The sequence below is a fragment of the Leptinotarsa decemlineata genome, unplaced genomic scaffold (genome assembly GCF_025532065.1).
Source record: "Leptinotarsa decemlineata unplaced genomic scaffold, Ldec_3_MD MMD2_tig00003798_RagTag_RagTag, whole genome shotgun sequence".
Classification (NCBI taxonomy): domain Eukaryota; kingdom Metazoa; phylum Arthropoda; class Insecta; order Coleoptera; family Chrysomelidae; genus Leptinotarsa; species Leptinotarsa decemlineata.
The window spans coordinates 70,170-81,294 of record NW_027412596.1 but is presented as its reverse complement, the minus strand read 5'-3'; the positions used below and the strand labels follow the sequence as shown (position 1 = coordinate 81,294).

At 35.6% G+C, this 11,125-nt stretch overlaps 1 long non-coding RNA gene across 1 annotated transcript; it reads right to left on the bottom strand.

The window, feature by feature from the left end:
* Positions 1-243: 243 nt before the first annotated feature.
* LOC141483644 (uncharacterized) lies at positions 244-4,850 on the bottom strand. Its single transcript, XR_012466202.1, has 2 exons — positions 1,865-4,850; positions 244-1,319 (listed from the first exon to the last, which is right to left on the bottom strand). It is a non-coding gene; the product is annotated as an uncharacterized lncRNA (long non-coding RNA).
* Positions 4,851-11,125: the final 6,275 nt, after the last annotated feature.

Below are 11,125 nucleotides of genomic sequence, written 5' to 3'. Positions count from 1 at the left end.
CAAATTTGATAATTCAAAATTTGGGATGCCAACACCTTTTGCCGATAGGCTGCTCAGTTTGATACGGGAGGGTGTGAATAAGTTCAACACAGGTCTGATTAATAGCTATAACAGATTAGTTTACTATTAATCAAATAAACCATGAGTTTACTTGACTAATTCTGATATTTGGGCGTCAGGTTGCAAAAGGCAAAACCAAAGAGAAAGATATGACTTGTACCTAGCTTGGATTGAAAGGCAAAATAAATATAAAAAAATTAACAACTTTATTTCCTTTTTTACAAAATGGCTCCAAGCCGGAAATATATATATATATATATATATATATATATATATATATATATATATATATATATATATATATATATATATATATATATATATAAAGATGGTAATATAATATTAGAAATATAAAATAATAACAAAATTCAAAATATTTACAGTGTCGATGGTTGTCTGATTCAGTTTCACTGGTTGGAATACCTGGGGTGGCTGAGGAGTCTTGAAGAGGGCTGCAGAGACTTGTAACCACCTGCTCTGGCTGGAGATGGATTTAGAGCTCACGTTGGAGTGCCTCTTCGATTAAGTTATTTAGTAGGAACCTCCTGCCTGTATCAGTCCTTAACCCAGTATACAGTTTCTCGATATCATGCGAAACAATGAAATGAATCAGATACAATTCTACTATGATGGGAAACACAGATATCCTCAGAATTTTACTACTATATTCTGAATTAAAAAGATTAATTCCAATGGAATTCAGTTTATATTAAAGGGTAATGTATCTTAAACTAAAAAAAAAGAAAGGAAATAATAGTTTGGCAATCATTAACTATTTTCATACTATACTGAAAATCATCAAACAAATTGACAACTAATCCAAAGAAATATTAAAGACAAGGTACTAAGCTATTGCCAGGGAAATAACAAGCAAAGTGCATATATACAGAAGGGAGGATATCTGGTTGACCTTATAGAATAAAGTTAATTCAGATAAAATGGACTGCTTAAGTATTCTTGATAAGATAAATCGGAAGATAAAGATAGAATGGTATCAGTCAACTACTACAGAACAAATCAGGTCAGAAAACAAATTCTCTCAAGTATGCATTTATTTCTCAAAGAGAAATTAATTGGACCAAAAGTAGGTCATATAGAAAATAAATGCTTACCTGAGGAATTGTCCTGGAAAGGTACTGCCTGAATGTCACCAAGCAATCAACTTCAACTCTCCTGTCCACTTCCAAATGTCCTAGTAATAATGATAACGTCACTGCAGCAACAGGTAGCTCGAGAATAAAATGCCAAGTATTCAGTATCTGAAATTTCATAAAGCGTAGATACTGATTTCCTTAAGCAATTCAAAGATGAAGGAGGTGTGCAAAGCAGATACTTCACTAACTGTATTTTTTTTTTTAATTTTAGAGCAATTCAATTTTAAAAAAATATCACCAAGGTAATCTGATATTCTCTAGAAGAAACTCTGTGATCTCACTGTATTTAGAGGATGACTTGAGAATATTAAAATAAAAAGAAATGAATCCTCTAACCTAAAAAAAAATACCACGATGCAGAATTTCTTCTTAAAACAATTCTAGCCAAAAATATATGGAGGAATAGATAATTTAGTGAATTAGCAATCTTTGCAAGACTCTAAATTTCATCGATGACTGAATAAAAGCCAGTATAAGGTAAATTTAAAAATAACCTTCAATCACATGCAGTGTAATTATCACTAATTACAGAATTAAACTGATTTCTAAGACTGAATAGAAAATCCAGGAAAGGCAAAAGATATACTTAAACAGATCTCCACAAATTTACTATGAATAAATATAATTTCAAACAAAAGGTCAACACGTACCAGATATCAACCGTTCTCGTCAAACGCTGGGAAGGAAGAGAGCTTTCTATCGTTTCCGTCGAAAACGAATGCCCTCGGTCTTTGCGTTTTTTGTTTTCGCAGATCCAGCCGGCAGTGACTATTATACCGTTTACGGAGTATAATATGATTGAAATTGTGGTGATTAAACTATTGATATTATAGGTAACATTAAGAATATATGAATGTAACGAAATATTCGTTACAAATCAATGTCCGAATAGTTTCGCGATACCCACTTGAACTTTCTACTTTCAATGACGCTTGGCTGGTCAAAATTCAGCTTTGGATATATATATCATGTGAACTCATGAACATTATATGAATATACAATTAAAAGTATTTGATGAAGTTGTTATTTTACCAATGTCCTAGAACAGCTAGAAACTGTTATTTGGACTACTACGGATGTGAAGATCAGGCAACAAACGAATTTTTTTCATGTTATTCTGTTATTCTAACCGACTGCAGCTTCTGTTCTTGTTGCATTTCAGAGCTATTACCTCGCTGTAGTACAATTGTGATTTTGAATGGAATTATTCTATCAAAATCATGGTGTTTTACGCAATTACAGACTACACAGAAAAACATAATATCGCAGCATACTTCGAACTCCAGAAAATAGTCATAATCTGAAAAGAAAAAACAAATATACTTACCCTAAACAACTTTCAGAAAACGAGGAAAAATACGCACCTCTAGCTATAGATGCTCATATTACAGCGCACTTACAGCGCAATCGTTCACTATCTATTGACAAAAAATTATCATCCACCCATACATAGGTACACACATAGATACAAACAAAAAGGAGTTATAATAAAAATTAATAATTTGGCCCGTATGTTATGAGAACCCCATTACAAAAACAAAAACCCTACCTTCCACTTGGATTCATCCCGTGCAAGCGAATACCAATGAAGACAATCTGCTGACGAGTAATAACAATAATAATGATGACAACAATGAAAATTATAATAATAATGATTAAATTGAAAGGTTAGGTCGAATTGAAAGGTTAAGGAACGAGGTGACTACAACTCTGTCACCGAGTTGTGCAACGGTTCATCTCGAAAGATGACGATTCGAGGACTACGGAGAGGATGTGAAGGTCGTAGTTGGAAGCATCCTGCACCATCCATATCTACTTCGAAGTGGAACAGCGCCACTCACAAGAGTGAATAACTCTCTTCGTGGCAAATATCAGCACAAACATTCCACGATGTGGAATGTGGTCGTTGGTTGACTATTATGGTGCGCCTTCCTGAATGTATCGAGACTTTGGAGAATAGGGCCCTACCAGCGCAGACTTGTGTTGAAAAAATGCTGACGATATTGAAGACTTCGACTCATCAAAACACTTTCACTCAGATTGAGTGGGCTGAAGTCGAAAACTGAAGGGTTCATCATATCTTGCCTGGATGGTGTTAATGATTTCTCAGTCCACTGCAGTCAGGTGATTGGTATATATTTTCCTGGCACGAGGTGCTTGGCTTGCCACGAGGTACCGTAGATTCTAATGAACTTGCTGTCAGCATGTCCAGCATGTCTCAGTCTATATCTATCGACATTGCGACGGATATTAATTTCGTTGTGGGAAATGAGGAGTGCTAAATCAGTTGATATTATTATTTTTCCATCATTAGGCTCATACAAGCTGATGAGTCTACTATAAAACCTTTTCACCCAGGGTGAAACGATATTTGTCGTGGAGTTTCAAACTCCCGGTGAGGCGGAAATAATTCGGAAAAATGCGAAATAAAAAATAAAGTATCGAGATTTACCTCTTCGACAGCAGATTTTATCCAGACTACTCTGTTGGGATAATTGTTCTTATTATTCTAGTCCTTGTTGAAATGATGCCTTCCATAATCTCGATTTTTAAGATCATACCGGCTTCCCGCACGAAGTCTAAAATCTTGGCCGGACAAATGCAGAAGGCTATCATTCTTGGCGCATCGCTTCTGCTTACGACACATGCTTCTCTGACCCAACAATCACTTACCTCACGAACATTTTGGCCGGACAAATGCAGAAGGCTATCATTCTTGGCGCATCGCTTCTGCTTATGGCACATGCTTCTCTGGCCCAATAATCACTTACCTCACGGTGTGAGGCTTGACCATTGGTAAGTAAAGCTGGTGCGCCCTTTCGGATGGGCCGAAGTTTTGGGGATAGGCCCCGATTAGCATACCTTTCAGTAAAAGATAATGTTCATAATTTTCTTCTTTCATTTTGTACTTAGATAAACTGATATTAAAATTTTCCCTTGGCAACTGAATCATTGAAAAAATATATTTTTTCATTCATTAACCACAGTAATACCAAAAAAATGTATTTGTAATTGATACCAGAGGAAAACTCATGTGGAACTGAACATCTGCATCTTCAATAGTGTAGCAATAGTTTACAATACGCTTCCTGAATCCCTATCATAATTTTCACCCACTTGATCTTCCAAATCAAATATGTTAAATACGCAAGGACCCTGCTTGTTCGACCCATCTAGGGAAAGGGTTGCAATCTCATCAGCTTGTCACATTATCTGAGCACAAACAAGGAAAAGGGATGGACGTAGTGGCGACCCGCAAAAAAAAGTGAATTTATTGAAAGTTCACTGGATTCCGTATAGTCACAAGATTAAATATTTTGAAGTCCATGTTTCTTGTGGACTTATTTGAATATAAGACAAGTTACTATATTTTTTTTAATATTTCGTTGCACTGAAATAACTTCACTTTAGAAAATCATGAAGATATCTGCCTAGTGAATGTTCATAACTATCATTGATTGGTTTTCGCAAAAGTGGGGATTTACATTTCAAAGGCTGTTAGAGGTTTAATGTTTGGTGCATTTTAAGTTATTCGGAAGCGAGAGGTCTCCTGGTGTGCTAGGAATTTCGACACAAAGAGATGTTTAATTTCTCACGAACCACGTTCCATATTTACGAGTTTACTACACTAGTTGTGTGTCTAGAGGAAAGTCTGAAGCATTGCGACTACTTAGAGATTTGTATTGCTACACATTTTCACTTGGTTGTCATATGCAGCCGACTTGGATATTAGAATCGCCGAGGATAAGTACCTCGTAGAGGATTTTCTTTTCTTTTGAAACAATCGTTATGGAAGCAATAAACATGAGAATTGAAAGAGCATTTTGGGTTGAAGTGAATTAATTAAGGACAAACCGATGCCTATATTTTACATTATACTAGAAACCTCATTCATAGTTAGAGGGAATTGAATACCTAATTGATGTTCACATTCAATTTTTCCAACCGAAGTTCTTGAAAGAATCGGCTCATTACATCGTAAATTAGAACATAAGAATCAGTGACATTACCTTCACATTTTTCTTCAACGTGATTGTTGTTTTTTATTTAGTGCCCAGGTATTGGGTTACACCCTGGGTATTAGTTTATGCTTGAATCATGTAGTTGTCTCTTGTATATTTTAGTGATTTTTTGTAATAGAAGCACCCATTTTGATTTAAAATCTTTTATTTCATTGATGATAACATCTTCGATCGATTGCGCTGTTAAATGTTTCAAATTACTAAACCGACCGTACTTGAACAAAAAAAATATATAACCACGTTTTATCTGTAAATTAACAAATCCACGGATGAACGTATTAGACAAAATAAATATTAGATTCGCGCATGATGTAGTGGAAGGCAAGCTGAGAATTTTGCCGTTTGGAGTTATTGAGAGATGTGAATTTTCGAAAGCTATTGTGAGAATAATGAAGATTTTAATGTCCATAGTTGTCTCTGATGAATATTCATCGTTTCAGTAAGTTGTTCGAAATGATTTTTATATGGAATACACTTTAACTAACATTGGTGTTCGTCTTCTATCAAAACTTGTTACTGCTTCTGCTGATTGTGAGGGGTTGTGAATTAACGAACAGAATAGTGAACGAATCCAGCCTCATCATACAAAAATATAATTGAAACTTTTTCGATTTTTGCATCTTGATCAAATTATTCTCGAATAAACGAGGATTCTCGTTATTCCGTTACTGCGTCGCACACATTTTAGCAATAATAACTATCGACTGTACTTTATATTCATGAATAATTGTTTTCCAAAATAGATTAACCTGTTACCAATATAGTATTTGTCAAATTACCCTAAATGTTTTGTGTGCATATAAGTGCATTTGCAAACAACTTCACGGACAATGTGAGATGTTTTATCAAAACGCAAGCACTACCTGTAGGAACAGCACATTTTTATTTTTGTAGTATTTATATGTAACGGCTCAGCTATTGTCTTCGGGTCATCATCCGAAGACGATTATGGATACTAACAATCGAAAGGTAGTGAAGGCTTGAAATCATTTAATTTTAATTTTTTTCATTGTTCAATTTTCAATTCAGTACCAAATTGAAAAGCCCTAAGGCAAGTGTCTTACGGCGAAACATCGATGTATAATTTATTACCATTAATCTACCATCTACGAACTCCTGTCAATGATATCTGAATTTCATTTCATAACGAATGTTTGGAATACAAACTGAGTAGAGAAAAGTATCTTCTGTATGATTCAGTGTTCATATAAAAGAATTTGTTCTGATAGAATTTTTTTCTTTCGTGTAATTCAATGTTTATATGAAAGTAGCTGTTTCAGGAAGGCTTTCTTCCAGTTTGTGTCTGAAAGTTGCTCCTTTGCATGATCTACACATCCATGTATAGAGTTACTTATTTCCAAATCGATTACTTCCTTCGTTCCTTTGGAAGATTCCCACTTTTTTTTTTTGTATCAAGATGGAGTAGTAGAAAGCCAAAAACTCTCTTTCCCAAAAATCAATCACTCCTAGAAATATAACCCCTTCAATTAAAATATCAATATTATTCATACACAGTGTCATTTGTTCAGTTTTTCTAAGTGAAAATTGGCGGAACTTCGCCGCCTCTATCAGATGATATTTTGCATTATTTTGATCACCACTACTGTCTCGTTCATAGCTTATGTGATCAAACAATTAATCAACATATTGCTCGGGTCATCAGACATATATTTCAGGTACGTCCATCTGTACATCATTATATTATTTTCATTCAACCAAAACTGTTTACTTACTTTTTAGCGCGAGTGAGGCCTTGCGGCACGAGACCTTGCGCGGCGGGCGTTCCACTCGCTCCACGCTAAGGACGGCTCTATCTTCAATAACTTCTCTTGTAATTTTCAAAAAATTCAAAAAACCTTTCCTAATTAAGATTTTGTAAAACAGACGGCTCAGTGATTTAATCATTCTGTATACCACAGAAAATATTCACGTTATGGGAATATGAAAACTTGCAATGTATAGTGGAATTTGGAATCTCACTAGCCCAGTGTCGCCCATTGTACCAAATGTAATACAATTGAAACACTATCTGTTGCTCATGACTCTGTTCGAGTAAAATTCAGATTTTGGGTTTTCTCAGATCTACTAACAGCAAAATTCATTTGATTTATAGGAAAATCCATAGAATTGTCAACAAATGTTTTACTAGATTCTTTGAATGGACATCACTTTTCTATTCATTAACCTCTTGAAATAAATCAAACACTTCTGAATGAAAATTACAATATTAAGTCGGGTTTCCACCAAACGGACTGGCTTGGGACTAGTTTCGTTTTCATAAACAGAAACAAACAAAATTGAATCTTATTCTTGTTTGAAATAAATAACAAGTGAAGGTGTTCATATCAACAAAAATTATTTTGTTGCGATTAGCGAAATATTTTCATTAAATTTTTTTCGAGCATCATCAAGTCAACACAAACTTGTAGTTCTCACAAGCACACAATTCTCAGAATAAAATATTTTCATTCAATTTTTTTCGAGAATCATCAAGTCAACACAAACTTGTAGTTCTCACAAGCAAAGTTCTCCTTCAAACTCCCCAGGTAAATTGATCAGCAATTTTGTATGACACGAAAATAACATTTGCTTCTTCAACAATTTTTACAGATCATTATACTAACATTGTTGAATGAACATGTCTTGCTGAATCAACAACTTTGAATGTTGTACTGACTATGAAGTTGAAATCAAACTACCCGAAATTTTTGTTAAATCAACAACTGGTTTGTCTCGGCCGTTACTTGATGAAGATCCACAGTAATTTCACAAACGATTTGATCTTCACATTTTGGAAATGAAATTTGTGAAGATCAAATCAAATCAAAGAATACGTCTATTTTTATTTTTAGGGGAACTGATTCTGATATGAAAATCATACCCGAAATTTAACCCCCTGCGGTCAGCAATTACCCCACCAATTTTTTCCAATGACATGGGAGGTCGAGTGATATATCATTTGAAAGGCCTTTTATTCCTCTATTATCTTTGTGATTTTTTCAACAGAAAATTAATTGTCGCTCATTTCATTGACAAAATCAACAAAAGTAATAGCAATGACAACACAATCAACGGATGAGGTATTCAAAATTACCTCCATCTAGTTCCAAACAATAATACGGTTTACTTTTGAAAGAGTTCCTTACATTATTGAAGATGCCCGGAGTCAAAAATCAGCATGCCCGAACAATTATTTGTCGCAGTTCTTCTAGATTTGTAGAATTCATTTAATTGGTAGTAAACATTTTGAAATGGATAACACTGTTAGTTTTTTTTGCACTGGTAGTTTTTGTTGATCCTAGTTGTCGCAGAACAAAAAGTAGATAGTTGGCCACTGTCACTCCTTCACGAATTATTATTTAGTCACCCTTGTTCACTGTGTTCCAACATGATTTGTTCTACTGAAGAAAGAATGGAAATTGTTGCAACCTTCTATCGAAATAATGAATGTGCTAAAGCTACTGCAAGAATTTGAAATACGAATCATAAATATTTCCTTATCTACTAGTTTTAAATTAATTTTACAAGTGTCCTTATGTGATAGTTAGGTGAATCTAATAATTGAAAAAAGGAGATTTGAGCCGGTTCTAAGCCTCCCCCACCACTATGACGTCACGTGGGGAATGACCCTCCCCCCACCACCCTGACGTCACGTGGGGTGAATGACCTAGACCGACTCATGCCTCCCCCACCACTATGACGTCATTAACGATGTAATGGTGTAATCAGGGTGACCTTGAACGACATGTCCGACTCATGCCTCCCCCACCACTATGACGTCATTTACGAAGTAATGGTGTAATTAGGGTGACCTTGAACGACATGTCCGACTCATGCCTCCCCCCACTACTATAACGTCATTAATGACGTAATGGTGTAATTAGGGTGACCTTGAACGACATGTCCAACTCATGCCTCCCCCCCACTACTATGACGTCATTAATGACGTAATGGTGTGATTAGGTTGACCTTGAGGGTTGGTGTGTGTATATGTCTGTGTGTGTGTGTGTGTGTGTGTGTGTGTGTGTGTGTGTGTGAATGCATGGTACAGGGTTTATCATTGCGTGTCTGCGTACAAACATACGTCTGCATACTTCAAAGATCCTCCAAGTTCAACGGTAAGAGAGCAAGATGTTCACTCCACGACGTCTGGCTGAGTGATGCGTATTCATCGGTGTGCCCTCACCTCTCTCGAAGTGAAGAAGGCTGTGACGTAACGCATCGCTCTAGCCTCGCTATCGATGGTGATACGCAGGTGGCCGAGGACTGTGCTAACGTCTGCCCTCTCCGAGAGCACAACGACCACTGCCTGTTCGTATCGGCATCTGTTATCGCATCCAGTTGGGAAGTGGGTTTGGTTGTGACGTCAGACATCTCTAGTGGGTAGCAACTAGCAATGTGAACCTTTTACGGTTTCATGGTGGGGGTGACTCGCGCTGTTCAACATAAAAGGAATGCCTGGCACACTATGAAATCAGTAGACGAATATATCTGCAGCAGTAAGCATTTGGTAGAGTGTTATTCAGTTCGTAATAGAAGGAAGACGGTGAGTGTATTTTGCTGTTGGAAATTGTTTATATTTTCATATATATTTTCATCATGTCCGTTTCAAAAGTAGACTTAAATAAAATCAATAACTTGATTGTACAGGAGGTTGAAATACTAGAGCAAAAGGCTTTATCATCATTACCAATTGATGAAGTATATATAATTAAGAATATGTCAACTTATTCTACAAGGTTTGAAAAATCAATTTTATTAACTTTGGGAGATGTGAGCAATGATGAATTATTTAAAACATGGCTACCAAAACGTATTTCGTTGCAATTCAGTGATGACGATATAACTTGTATCAACTCATCGGGTGGTAAATATACGATGGTGTATTCAGGTCAGAGCCCGCAAAGTTTTGCAGGTACGAAAACGCGATCTCTAGTCAAATTCAGTATGATTGAATAATAATAGTAATTATGTAGAGTGAATTTCTTTTTGTTTTTGTTTTAATAATATTCATATATTAGATAATTTAGATGATAATTATATGGAAATATAAACATTACTGACATCGTCCATCAGAGATTCACTCATATCTTCATCATAATAACTCCGCTGGAAACTCTCAAAAGCATAATAAGCAGGAGCATCAAGTTTTTTATCGAAATTCAAATTCCAACGCTCATATGGATAAACTTCAGTATTCAAGTATACTCGAATACTATTGATATCAGCAGTTGTGAATTTTGTAATATCCTGTGTTCTATCCTCTGATGTGGTAGTACTTTGGAATGCGATGATAACAAAACGAGGAGTTTCCAGAACGCCAGTTGTTTTGATGGCCCATATGTCTGAAGAAGTCCCACGTAATGATGGTAGTTCATAGAGGTCGCACATACGATAAGCCAACTTGATTTTGGCATTCAGACCGCTTTTATTTATTCTACTCAAAAGTTTGAGCTTGTGTTTATCATCTGGTACAATGTGTCTTATTTTCCATTCGATTTTATTTATTTCCAAGTCAGCATCAACCTCACCTATATATGAGTTTTTGAATGATCGGGCGATAATCAAAATCAATTCCTGTTTAGCATTCAATATACTTTTGTTGTAATCTTCAGCAAAACCCATCAGTGGTAGTTTTCCACTAAAAACATAACTGTTTGTATCCACGATATCTCGTTTCAATTGTGAAAGTCCCCAGCCAGATGTCAATAATGTGTTAGCATGTGATTATCCAAATGATATCATGGTTTTCATTGTAGATGTTATCCCAGGTTTTCTAACAACAGCTATTTGTTCACCATCCATTTCGTAACGAATTTCATCAAAGAGAAATGCAACTGCATTATTCGAGAGATAGCATGTTTTCGCTACATCTTTCGGGGTGAATTT